Consider the following 15,053-nt stretch of genomic DNA (forward strand, 5'->3'; position numbering starts at 1 on the left):
TATGGGTAAAGCAGTAGTTTGCATCGGCCATGGCCAGCAGTACAAAAGAACAATATTTTTTGTAATTGAAGTACATACTTCCACTACCAACAGGCTTTATAACACGCACATGCTTCCCATCTATAGCTCCAATGCAATTGGGGAAATTGCACCGACTCCAAAATAGTTTTGCAATATCCCGCCAATTCTCTGTTGTAGGCCTCTTCATGACTATAGTGTTAAGCACATCCCATAAGATTTGGCAGGTTTCTCTGATGATGCAGCTGATTGTCGATCTGCCCACCATGAACTCATAATGTAGGCTAAATAGGGAATGACCGGTTGCCAGGTATCTGAAAAACAAAATACATAATTCATTATGTTTTGCAGTATTGATATTACAAATTAGATGGAAGGGATTGTGCGACTGCTTTAAGCGGTACCTCCGAAAAATTAATGATGCCAGGAGTGGATCTGCAACAAAAAGGGTGGTACCCTACATACACGCAGATGGACTGGAGTTTCTGAGGCCTTTTATGGATCTGAGAGAGTGAGACAACATCTTTCATATTTGTAAAGTGATACTATACAATTTTATATATAAGGGGGTGCCTTAACTGTATTATATGTTTAATGCAGAACACAATCCAGTTGGGAAGTGTGTGATGAAGGGCAGGAGGAATCGCAAGAAGCTGCAACTCAAGAAGCAGCATCCCAAGAAGCAGGAGGGTCGCTGTCGCTGGATCATTCTCTACTGGAAGATTCTGAAGCAGCACAGGAGAGCAACCAGTGAGAGGCTTCATCAAATATACAGCAGCCGGCTCAGCCTATCCGGCTCAGAAGCCAGCGTAGGAGCAGACCACCAAGGGGAAGGCACAGTCATAATATGGACAGATTGGCGGACCTTGTAGAGAAAGTGAACCAAAAATTAGAAGATCTACAGTCAGAAGATCATAGCTTTGGTTTAATGGTCGCAGGAATGCTTCAAAAAATTCCCCAGGAGCGCAAGCGCAATACAAAAAACGATCCTTAAGTGCACTGTGTTCAGACGCCGGACACAGTGCAATGCTGGACACAGTGCACTTATGGGAAGCGCCATGTCTATGCAATCACGAGATTGCAGACGTGGCGCTGCATTTGCAGGCGTTTAGCCTGCCTTGTGCCGCTTTGTGAAGCGCAGAGTAGCTTCTGCCCGGCGCTAGTATCTATTACTATGGCCGGGCAGTTTGATTGACATCTGAGTATGATGTCACTTCCTGTTTCTCTCTCTCTCTCTCTCTCTCTCTCTCTCTCTCAAGAGAGAGAGAGAGAGAGGAAACAGGAAGTATGAGAAGAACGGAGCTCTCCACAGGAGACACCGCTGGAGAGGACAACACATAGCAAGGTAAGTAACGGGGGGAGGGGTGTTTGGTGGTGACACACACTGCTGCAATTTGGTGACACTGCTGCAATTTGGGGACACATACTGCTGCAATTTGGTGACACTGCTGCAATTTGGGGACACATACTGCTGCAATTTGGGGAGACTGCTGCAATTTGGTGACACTGCTGCAATTTAGGGACACATACTGCAGCAATTTGGTGACACTGCTGCAATTTGGTGACACATACTGCTGCAATTTGGTGACACTGCTGCAATTTGGGGGCACATACTGCTGCAATTTGGGGACACTGCTGCAATTTGGGGACACATACTGCTGCAATTTGGGGACACTGCTGCAATTTGGTGACATATGCTGCTGCAATTTGGTGACACATGCTGCTGCAATTTGGTGACACTGCTGCAATTTAGTGACACATACTGCTGCAATTTGGTGACACATACTGCTGCAATTTGGGGACACATACTGCTGCAATTTGGGGACACTGCAGCAATTTGGGGACACATACTGCCGCAATTTGGGGACACATACTGCTGCAATTTGGTGACACTGCTGCAATTTGGTGACACATGCTGCTGCAATTTGGTGACACATGCTGCTGCAATTTGGTGGTGAAACATGCTGCTGCAATTTGGTGGTGACACAGGCTGCATTTTATGTGACACAGGCTGCATGTAAGGAGGAACACCGCTGGGGGCACCTGATGTAAGGAGGGACTCCGCTGGGGACACCTGATGGCATCTGGTGGCAGGTGACGTGGCTAGTGACACGCTCGGGGCTCCCACTGATCCTGCATTATGGTGAGTTGAATGATTTCATTTTATATTACAATGTAATAATAGAAATAATGTGCTTCAATCATCCTGACACCATAACAACCATGGTGCCGGGATGATTGAAGTGCTAACACCAGGTATTTGGAGTATCTTTATCTGCTGATTGTTAAACTTTCTAGAATACATATATTTCTATTGTTGTGTAGGATCTGGGCCTGCTGTCCCTCCATCCCTCTCTCCCTCTCCCTCCATCCCTCGTTCAACTCAGACACTAACCACACCACCTTAGAGCCACGCCCCCCCATCCTAAAACTTCACCAGCCGCCACTGGTGATGGACCTCCTTGAAGCCAGTATGTGCAATGAGCCATCAATTCCCACCTCACCCATGTTTGGACCACCACCACCATCCGGTCCCTACTATACATACCCTAACCCTCCACCACCCAGAACCCACCCCTACTATCCCCCTCGCTTCCGTCCATACTCTGATGAGTATGGCAATGCCATGAATCCTGCCCATCCACCAATCCCCTATCCGTCTCCATCCCCAATTCCATCAACAATTGGTGCACCAGGGTACCAACCATTCAGTCAGCATTCCAACAATTTCCCACCAACACCCTCCCCAAGGCCTTCCACCAGCTCTGCAACCTCCGGCTATGAACCAGTTTACGAACAATTGTAAATAAAAAATAAAAATGTTTCTGTTTTAGATATGTTTCTTATATATACATATATATATATATACAGTGGGGACGAAAAGTATTCAGACCCCCTTAAATTTTTCACTCTTTGTTATATAGCAGCCATTTGCTAAAATCATTTAAGTTAATTTTTTTCCTCATTAATGTACACACAGCACCCCATATTGACAGAAAAACACTGAATTGTTGACATTTTTGCAGATTTATTAAAAAAGAAAAACTGAAATATCACATGGTCCTAAGTATTCAGACCCTTTGCTCAGTATTTAGTAGAAGCACCCTTTTGATATAATACAGCCATGAGTCTTTTTGGGAAAGATGCAACAAGTTTTTCACACCTGGATTTGGGGATCCTCCGCCATTCCTCCTTGCAGATCCTCTCCAGTTCAGTCAGGTTGGATGGTAAACGTTGGTGGAAAGCCATTTTTAGGTCTCTCCTGAGATGCTCAATTGGGTTTAAGTCAGAAGTCTGGCTTGGCCATTCAAGAACAGTCACGGAGTTGTTGTGAACCCACTCCTTTGTCATTTTAGCTGTGTGCTTAGGGTCATTGTCTTGTTGGAAAGTAAACCTTCGGCCCAGTCTGAGGTCCTGAGCACTCTGGAGAAGGTTTTTGCCCAGGATATCCCTGTACTTGACCGCATTCATCTTTCCCTTGATTGCAATCAGTCGTCCTGTCCCTGCAGCTGAAAAACACCCCCACAGCATGATGCTGCCACCACCATGCTTCACTGTTGGGACTGTATTGGACAGGTGATGAGCAGTGCCTGGTTTTCTCCACACATACCGCTTAGAATTAAGGCCAAAAAGTTCTATCTTGGTCTCATCAGACCAAATAATCTTATTTCTCACCATCTTGGAGTCCTTCAGGTGTTTTTTAGCAAACTCCATGTGGGCTTTAATGTGTCTTGCACTGAGGAGAGGCTTCCGTCGGGCCACTCTGCCATAAAGCCCTGACTGGTGGAGGGCTGCAGTGATGGTTGACTTTCTACAACTTTCTCCCATCTCCCGACTGCATCTCTGGAGCTCAGCCACAGTGATCTTTGGGTTCTTCTTTACCTCTCTCACCAAGGCTCTTCTCCCCCGATAGCTCCGTTTGGCCGGATGGCCAGCTCTAGGAAGCGTTCTGGTCGTCCCAAACGTCTTCCATTTAAGGATTATGGAGGCCACTGTGCTCTTAGGAACCTTAAGTGCAGCGGAATTTTTTTTTGTAACCTTGGCTGGATCTGTGCCTTGCCACAATTCTGTCTCTGAGATCTTCAGGCAGTTCTTTTGACCTCATGATTCTCATTTGCTCTGACATGCACTGTGAGCTGTAAGGTCTTATATAGACAGGTGTGTGGCTTTCCTAATAAAGTCCAATCAGTATAATCAAACACAGCTGGACTCAAATGAAGGTGTAGAGGGGGCAGGAGGCGGAGCCTAGCGGAGCAGACATGCATTGTTAGAGCTCCACACCGCTGAGGAGAGAAGAGAAGGACAAAGCGGAGCCTGCAGGCTCAAAAGGTATCCATTTGAACCTTTTTGCCCCAGGGAACAAACTGTGAAAGTTTGGGCAGGAAATATGGTACTGGGAGGAAACCATGGCAGAAATAAAAATCACCTCACAAAGAGCTCACAGGCACTCACTGCAGCTTAAGCAGCTCCAGTCACCTCACAAGATACAGCATCAGGGCGCTCTCACAGACAGAAAATGTCACAGCAAGACTCTCCATTTGAGTCAGATACAGAACAAATCCTCTCACAAACTTCTCCACAAGCCTCCTCAGTATCCCCAGTAATATTATTACAATTTGAAAAGATGCTTCATAAGGCTTTAAAACAAACCTCAGACCAAATAACAAAAAGCCCAACCAAAGAAATAAGAGAGCTGGGAAACCGCACCGCAGCCTTAGAAATAAAAATGGATGAAATTGAAATTACAACCCAAGAAAATATAACAGAATTGGAACAATTAAAAAAAGAGAATTTAATACTTCAAACTAAGCTCGAAGATTACGAAAATAGAGCCAGATGTTCAAACTTGCGCATAAGGGGAATACCTGAAACTGTGACAGACCTGCAATCTACTATTACTGCTCTATTACAAGAACTAAAGCCAGATATCCCTATTGAACGTTTAGAACTGGACAGAGTACACAGAGCCCTCACAGCCAAAAAGAAAGATGGACCCCCACGTGATATAATCACAAAATTTCATTACTACAAAACGAAAGAACAAATACTAATTGCTGCAAGAGAAAAAAAGGAACTTAATTTTCAAGGACACAATTATCAAATTTTTGCTGACCTATCCCAACTTACTATTACTAAAAGACGATCCATGAAACCCCAACTAATGGAATTGCAACGCCACAACATTATGTATCAATGGGGCTTCCCCTTTTCAGTCAGATTTAACTACCAAGGTACAATTTACAGAAGCAGATCAGCAGATGAACTACAACAAACCCTTTTAAAACTAAATCTGACAGAACCCACAAGCAGCAACACTCCCACACGCAGAAGAATGGCGTCATCTTCACCTTCAGGCAGCACCCAGAAAATTTCAGAACAAAATGGGAATCATCATTCTCACAAAAGAGGCCGTTATGCCACATCATCCATGGACCAAGAAGATTCAATGGACTGACATCCTAATTCCTGATATCTCTTCATTTATTATACTAAGAGATGGTTCTCTATAAAAAACCTATATTTATAACTGAATGTAACTGCATTCTGATAGTCACACACTGTGTGGGATCATGTTACATTCCAGTTATATTTCTTATTACTTCTGATTCATATAGCCTTAGAATATATAAGTGAAATAAGGAAATTCTTGTTCAGTTATATATTATCAGGTAATAACAATAGATTTATTACTTTTTAGGACAAATATGTTCAATAATCCAGAAGTAATGGAAGCTTTTTCTTTCTTTTCTTAAAACAAATATATTATTACCTAACTAGTTCCTAGAATTATGTTTTTGTTTATTCTAATCTGAAGCAATACAACCTCAATTTTATGAGTTAACATATCTAAACAGTTACATATGAATAAAATATGTAATTGTTTACTCTAAAAGGGTTAAAATCCCAAAATAATTCAAACTATCTTCATCAATACCAAAGTTATTAACAGTACCTTTCTAACTGAATTATTTAGCCTAGGGCAAGACTAACCATATACAACCACCCTGGAATAAATAATTTCAACAAAAACTATATTCTGCACTCCAATTAATGAAACATCATTTTGATGTCTTTTGACATAGCACTTCTCTCCTGTAAGCGGAAGATCCGTGTACCCCCATTAGCCCTCCTCATTCTCCCAACCATATTATGTGGGAGTGTGACGAAGGCACTTATTCCCCTGAGAGAGATATTTATTCTCTTTCACAGGTAAATTGTGATTACTTGCAAAAAATAATTTATACAATGTATCATCTAATCTCATATGTTTTTTGTTTACTCTTTACTCCAGAATTCACTGGTTTCTTTTCTATCTATTCATCTCTTCAGTCCACACAGGTTGATCTGCGCAGTCAGCTCTGCATAACAAAAAGTAAGTCAAAACTATTTGATCTATTGCCATGGCACCACTGAATATACTTTCCCTGAATGTTCAGGGAATAAATGTCCCTCAAAAAAGGACCAAAGCCTTCCGTACTTTCCATAACAAGAAGGCTCACATAGTATGCCTCCAAGAAACACACTTCACCAAAGATTCTACTCCAAAATATATTTCTCCTTTTTATCAACAAATTTACACGGCTTCTGCCTGTACCAAGCAAAGGGGAACTCTAATTGCATTTCACCGATCCACACCATTCACCTTATCATCAGAAATTAAAGACCCAGAGGGTAGATACCTGATACTCATGGGTTATATAATGGATACAGCAATCACGGTGATTTCCTAATACGCTCCTAACAAACAACCTACACCATTCCTCTCACATATATTACAAGTGATTAATACACACAAAATAGGAACAGTGATAATGTGTGGGGATTCGAACCAGGTCCTCCTCCCATTTCTAGATAAATCACCTTTTACACCATCCAAAATAACCTCTAGATTACCTTTTTCTCAACTTCTTTCCAAATACAATCTGGTAGATTCATGGAGAGAAAGTAACCCAATGAAAAAGAAATTCACTTATTTCTCGCACCCTCATCAAACCTTAACCAGAATAGATCATATTTTTCTAACAATAGGAATGATACCAGAAATTATTGCATCAGATATAATTCCGATTCCGTGGTCTGACCATAATGCAGTATACACTACTATAGCCTCAGCCATACCAAAAGCGCATGACCCAACGTGGTACTTACCGGACATAATGCTCAAACACCCACTACATCAGATGGCCATTGAACAAGCTTTAAAGGAATACATATCAATTAATAATACAACAGACATCTCCCCAATAACACTGTGGGAAGCTCATAAGCCTGTCTTGCGTGGTACAATACAAAGACAAATGGCACTATTTAAACGGGAACGCAAAAATCTAGCAAAAAAACTAGAACTCAATTTTAATGCAGCCTACATATCATTTCAAGATAATCCATCTCAAAGTACAAAATCTCATCTGGAAAAATCTAGATTGGAATACGATCTATTTCTCACTGAGTCAGTTGATAAATCCCTCAAACGCTCCAAACACAATTTCTACATGAATACAAACAAACCAGGTACATATTTGGCTCGGGCATTAAATTCAACTAACAAATCTTTCAAACCAATACGTTTGAAATTATCAAAAAATGTTTACACTTGTAATCCAGTTAAAATAGTCCATAAATTTCACTCACATCTTGCAACTTTATACAAGACAAACAATGAATTTAATCCTACAGAAGCTGAATCCTTCTTCTCAAAAATAACCTTACCTGAGTTATCTCAGAATCAAAAAAGCAGTTTGGATGAGCCTATAACTATAGATGAAGTTGCTAACGCCATAAAAGACCTAAAACTTAACAAAAGACCAGGCCCAGATGGCTACTCGGCTTTATACTATAAAACATTCTCAGAAATACTCTCTCCCATTCTCACTGAAACTTTTAACAAACTTCTAGATGGACATTCTTTTTGGCAAGAAACACTAATGGCAATTGTTTGTATGATCCCAAAACCCCTTTCTGATGATACTTCCTGTGTGAATTATCGGCCTATCTCTCTGTTAAACCTCGATATTAAATTATTAGCAAAAATAATAGCAAAACGCCTCAATAGCATTATAGGAAAATTAATACATAGAGATCAAGTAGGCTTCATGCCAAATAGACAGGCAGGCGATAATATACGCAGGGCAGTGTTATTGGCACATATTGCTAAAAAACGGAAAATCCCTTTATGTTTTCTATCTCTCGATATTAAGAGGGCATTTGACACAGTATCCTGGCAATATATGCAATATTCATTACAAAAATGGGGTTTTGGACCCCACTTTTTAACATGGATCAAAGCATTATATAATAAACCCAAAGCCTATATAAAATATGCTGGATACAAATCTGAAGCCTTTAATATCGAAAGAGGTACCCGACAGGGTTGCCCATTATCTCCCTTATTATTTGCCCTTATACTCTAACCCATGGCCCAATACATCAGAACAAACCAAACTATAACTGGCATTGAAGTAGGAGGTATTACACACAAATTATGTATATTTGCAGACGATATATTACTTTTTCTATCATCACCACAGGTCTCTGGTCCTAACTTAATACCAGCTCTTGATGGATTTGCAGCCCTATCCGGCCTTATGATTAATCCTAAGAAATGCCTAGTGCTTAATATTTCACTCACAAACATGGAATTGATCCCGGCTAGGGCTGCACTCCCATTCACATGGGCAGAAAAATCAATCCCATATCTTGGAATTCATTTAACAGCATCTCATTCTGACTTATTCTCAACCAATTATCCTCCTGTATTAAGACAGATCACAAATCTAATAAAACAATGGTCGCAACTTCCTTTATCCTGGATAGGGAAGATTAATGCAATCAAAATGACTATTCTACCCAAATTGCTTTATCTATTCAGAGTCCTCCCTATTCCAATTCCTTCCTATTTTTTGAGAATAGTACAAAAAAGAGCAACTTCGTTTATATGGGGCTCTTCTAAACCACGTATACCTATACACACACTACATCTTCCCAAAAATAAAGGAGGCCTGGGATACCCTAAATTTACTAACTACTACAGAGCAGCACATTTGGCCAGTCTGTCCAAATACCATGCAAAACAGGAAATCCCATTATGGGCATTTATAGAGGCTTCAGAAAATGACCCTCTATTAATATCAAATTTATTATGGCTTGATCCTAAAGACCGCTTTAAAATTCATAATCCCATAACTAAACACTTCTTATCTCTCTGGGATAAACTAAAAACCAAATATCAGTTACAATCTCCACACAATCCTCTCCTTTCTTTTATCAGAAATCCGGCCTTTTATCCGGCATGGATCTACCCAAATTCTTTTAAAGCTTGGACAACATCAGGCATTCAGACACTAAATGACTTCATAGCATCTAAATCATTCCTTTCATTCCCATCGCTTAGAGAAAAATATGATCTACCAAACTCTGAGATATTTAGATATCTCCAAATCAAAAATTTCTATACACCATTCCTAAAGGGGGATACACCATTATCCCAATTATCCATTTTTGAATCAATCTGTACAAAAGATCCATTTGCTAAAGGTACAATTTCATCACTTTATAATCAATTATATGGAGTAGCAAATCTTAATAGACCCTCTTACGTTCAGAGGTGGGAGGAGGACCTGGGACGAACTTTAGAAGACACGGACTGGTCTAACATATGGCTCACATCTAAGTCATCTTCACCCAACATCTTAGCACTGGAGACAAATTATAAAGTCCTAACTCGCTGGTACCTTGTACCCGCTAGAGTGGCAAAATATTCACCTAATACCTCAACTCTTTGTTTTCGAGGATGCACAGAAATAGGCACATATTTACACATATGGTGGACGTGTCCAGTAATCCAAACCTTCTGGAAGGAAGTCTTCGTGATTGCATCTAAAATATTTAAAAAATTAATACAACCAGTCTCCTCTCGCATTACTAACTTACTAACTGACATATCAGCATGGATGTCGCACCACTTCCTTAAACTAAATCTCTCTAAAACTGAGCTATTAATATTCCCCCCCGCCCGTGTCCCCCTCCATGACTTTTCCATCAAAATCAACAATGCAACCATCAGTCCCTCCCCTCACGCCAGGGTACTAGGTGTAATCCTAGACTCCGACTTGTCATTTCAGCCTCAAATCCAATCATTGTCAAAAGTTTGTAGAATTCACCTCCGTAACATCTCTAAAATTCGCCCTTTTTTAACAAATGAAACCACCAAGCTCCTCATTCACTCCCTTGTTATCTCTCGCCTTGACTATTGCAACTCCCTTCTCATTGGCCTACCGCTCCATAGGCTATCCCCTCTTCAGTCTATCATGAATGCTGCTGCCAGACTTATCCACCTTACCAACCGCTCAGTGTCTGCCAACCCTCTACTTCAATCCCTACACTGGCTCCCAATCACCCAGCGAATTAAATTCAAAATTCTAACCACAACATACAAAGCCATTCACAACTCTGCCCCAAGCTACATCACTAATCTTGTCTCCAAATATCACCCAAATCGTCCTCTCCGCTCTTCTCAGGACCTCCTGCTTTCAAGCTCTCTCATCTCCTCCTCCCATGCTCGTCTCCAGGATTTCTCCAGAGCCTCTCCCATCCTCTGGAACTCGCTACCTCCATCTATCCGGCTAGCCCCTACTCTTGCTACCTTCAGGCAATCCCTGAAAACTCATCTCTTCAGGAAAGCCTATCACGTCTCCAACTAATCTCCTACCACTTCCACCAGCTCATTCCCCACAGTTACAACCTTTTGTACCACCTGCCCCACCCTATTAGATTGTAAGCTCTTCTGAGCAGGGCCCTCTTAATCCTATTGTATTGTATTGTATTATATTATAACTGTATTGTCTCCCTTTTATATTGTAAAGCGCTGCGTAAACTGTTGGCGCTATATAAATCCTGAATAATAATAATAATAATAACTTTACTTAATCTAAAACCAGAATGGTTAACACTCTCTCAATTCAAACTTATGATCCAACTAATAACGGCTGCAAAACAAACAGTGGCCAAGGCATGGAAATCTCCTACATTGGTACTAGCAGAAACAATTCACAGAATGAATAATACAATGTCCCATGCTAAGATGGTAGCCATCGATCAAAATCAAATTCCAAAATTTGAAAAACTTTGGCATCCTTGGATAAAACAACAGTTCCTGTCAAACTTCAATGACTCTGTCCTGTTGCCATGGTAACAGATTAAATGACTTACAGAGACACCCATTCTAAGGCTTCAAAGAGAACTAAAAAGAATAATAAACTGACGAGCGGGACAACCTTGTGGACCATACCTCTACCTTTCAACCCTTTTTCTTCTTTCTCTTTCCTTTTCTCTACCTTACGATTAAAGCTCATTATCAGAATTTATTTGACCTATATACACTCTACTTGTAAACAATATGTATAGTAGGTATAAATCATTTAAATACCTACAAAAGTAACTAAGGAAATGATATATATCTTTAATTTAGGTTTACGTGAACCCAATGTTTAATATTTGAAATTTCATGATATTTACCTATATAAACCCTACTGTAAAACAATGAGCTTACTTTATAGGTCCTTGTAAACTTACTTTATGTATCTTTATAACATTGTATACTCAATAAACTTCTTTTGACAAGGAAGGTGTAGAACCATCTCAAGGATGATCAGAAGAAATGGACAGCACCTGAGTTAAATATATGAGTGTCACAGCAAAGGGTCTGAATACTTAGGACCATGTGATATTTCAGTTTTTTTTTTTTTTTAATAAATCTGCAAAAATGTCAACAATTCTGTGTTTTTCTCTCAATATGGGGTGCTGTGTGTACATTAATGAGGAAAAAAATTAACTTAAATGATTTTTGCAAATGGCTGCAATATAACAGAGTGAAAAATTTAAGGGGGTCTGAATACTTTCCGTCCCCACTGTATATACACTATAATTCTAAAATGTGTTTGTTATTCAAAAATTAATGGATGTTTGTGTGCTAAATTTTGCAATATTTATTCAATGGTATGTTTTTTTTGTAATAATCATACTTACCTAGGTGGTTGTAGCATCACACCAATGCTGCAACTGTCCACTGCCCAGGGCCGTTTTTAAGGCAGGGCAAAAGGGGCAGCTGCCCTGGGCCCTGCCATTGTTGTGGGGCCCAAAGCAGCTGCCTCATACTTGCCAACTATCCTGGTTTCATTTCCCTCATCCCTTGAGGTTTTAGTCCCGTGCTGTGTCCAAATATCTCAGTGTGAAATGCTGCTACTAACGCTGCCCAGCTCTGCTCTTTTGTTGTGTACAGATGACTCACCTGCAGACCCTGTGTTTACATGTAAATTACCGCCATTGATATGTAAATAGTGGCGGCCGGCGGCATTGATATGTATATCATGTCCCCCTGAACTCATATCCACAGTAATCTCTAGCAGCCAATCAACAAGCGGAAATCATGTGCTGTAACCTCTAGCAACCAGTCAGTGAGCGGTAATGATACACTGTAACCTCTGGCAACCAATCGCAGCAATAGCTGCCTGATCTGATTCAGCAAACTGATTTTGAGTCTCGCTGCTATTTATTGTATGTCTCAGAGCAGGTGGAGAGTGAAACTGCATGGAAGAGGGGGCCCAAGAAAAGTTTTGCCCAGGGTCCAATCAGTATTAAAGACGGCCCTGCCACTGCCGCTTCTTCACACAGAACTGAGTCAACAAACATTGTCAATGGCTCAGTTCTCTCCCCTCCCTGAGTGCTTTTGACTGTCAGTCAGCTGCTCTCCTGCTCTGCTCCTCCACGCTCATTGGAGCCCTGAGATGTGGAGGAGCGGAGAGCAGCTTGCTGAGTGGCTGGCACTGCCATCAGTCCAGGCAGCTGGTGGATAAAGAACTCTGGAAGTGAGGATGATGCACTGCCTCAACTGATCTTGGTGACGTCTGCACAAAGCGGACTTCTGATCACTCTCCACTGAAAAGGGGACGCAGGAGTGCAAAAGAATTGCACTCATGTGACCCGTTGGAGAAGCCCAGACAAATGAGCTCTGGCTGGACTTCACTATAATGTTGCAAATATAATACTAATGTGCATCAAAAAATAGATAGTTTACCTTAGTGTAATAATTAGTCTTTCAGTTGGTGAGATACTCCTCCTATATGATGTATTGTGTCGCTCCAGATGAATGTAAACCAGACAAAGCAATTCATCGAAACTGTGAAATGAATAAAAAAAGCTAATTTACTATATTGAAAATAAGAAATATCAGCCGTTTGTAGCTACAGGCACACATTACCGCTTTATGCCTATCCGCGATATCTCACAATACCCGCGATCGTCTCACAGGAGGAAGAACGGGGAGATGCTAATGTAAACTGCCTAGTGACAGTGTCACTGATCTCTGCTGCCTGATGGCCTGGTGACAGGTACTCGGGTAATCTGATGGCCTGGCGAATGGTACTCGGGTACTCTGGTGGCCTGGTGAATGGTACTCGGGTACTCTGATGGGCTACATATAGGTAGTTGGGGACTCTGATGGGCTGGTGACAGGTACTCGGGTACACTGAAGGGCGGTGACAGGTACTCAGATGAACTGTGACAGGTACTCGGGTACTCAGATGGAGTGTGACAGGTACTCGGGTACTCAGATGGAGTGTGACAGGTACTCAGGTACTCAGATGGAGTGTGACAGGTACTCGGGTACTCATATGGAGTGTGACAGGTACTCGGGTACTCAGATGGAGTGTGACAGGTACTCAGGTACTCAGATGGAGTGTGACAGGTACTCAGGTACTCAGATGGAGTGTGACAGGTACTCGGGTACTCAGATGGAGTGTGACAGGTACTCGGGTACTCAGATGGAGTGTGACAGGTACTCAGGTACTCATATGGAGTGTGACAGGTACTCGGGTACTCAGATGGAGTGTGACAGGTACTCAGGTACTCATATGGAGTGTGACAGGTACTCAGGTACTCATATGGAGTGTGACAGGTACTCAGGTACTCAGATGGAGTGTGACAGGTACTCAGGTACTCAGATGGAGTGTGACAGGTACTCAGGTACTCAGATGGAGTGTGACAGGTACTCAGGTACTCATATGGAGTGTGACAGGTACTCGGGTACTCAGATGGAGTGTGACAGGTACTCAGGTACTCATATGGAGTGTGACAGGTACTCAGGTACTCAGATGGAGTGTGACAGGTACTCAGGTACTCAGATGGAGTGTGACAGGTACTCAGGTACTCAGATGGAGTGTGACAGGTACTCGGGTACTCATATGGAGTGTGACAGGTACTCGGGTACTCAGATGGAGTGTGACAGGTACTCGGGTACTCAGATGGAGTGTGACAGGTACTCAGGTACTCAGATGGAGTGTGACAGGTACTCAGGTACTCAGATGGAGTGTGACAGGTACTCAGGTACTCAGATGGAGTGTGACAGGTACTCGGGTACTCAGATGGAGTGTGACAGGTACTCGGGTACTCAGATGGAGTGTGACAGGTACTCGGGTACTCATATGGAGTGTGACAGGTACTCGGGTACTCAGATGGAGTGTGACAGGTACTCGGGTACTCATATGGAGTGTGACAGGTACTCGGGTACTCATATGGAGTGTGACAGGTACTCAGGTACTCATATGGAGTGTGACAGGTACTCAGGTACTCATATGGAGTGTGACAGGTACTCAGGTACTCATATGGAGTGTGACAGGTACTCAGGTACTCATATGGAGTGTGACAGGTACTCGGGTACTCAGATGGACTGTGTTTACAGCGAAAAAAAGGAAAAACCACAGAGGCGATCAAATACCACCAAAAGAAAGCTCTATTTGTGGGGAAAAAAAGGACATACATTTTATTTAGGTACAGTGTTGTACGACCACGCAATTGTCCATTAAAGTAATGCAGTGCCGTATCACAAAAAATGGCCTGGTCAGCAAGGGGGTAAACCCTTCCGGGGCTGAGGTGGGTTAAGCCTTATTATAGGCTTATCTGTAGGTATACATTACAAAAAAGCCTTTTCCACCACTTTAAGAAAGTTTTCATTAAAGTGGTAGTAAACTCTTTTTGAACGT

Source organism: Aquarana catesbeiana, linkage group LG01 (genome assembly GCF_042186555.1).
Source record: "Aquarana catesbeiana isolate 2022-GZ linkage group LG01, ASM4218655v1, whole genome shotgun sequence".
In the NCBI taxonomy this organism is placed as follows: Eukaryota; Metazoa; Chordata; class Amphibia; order Anura; family Ranidae; genus Aquarana; species Aquarana catesbeiana.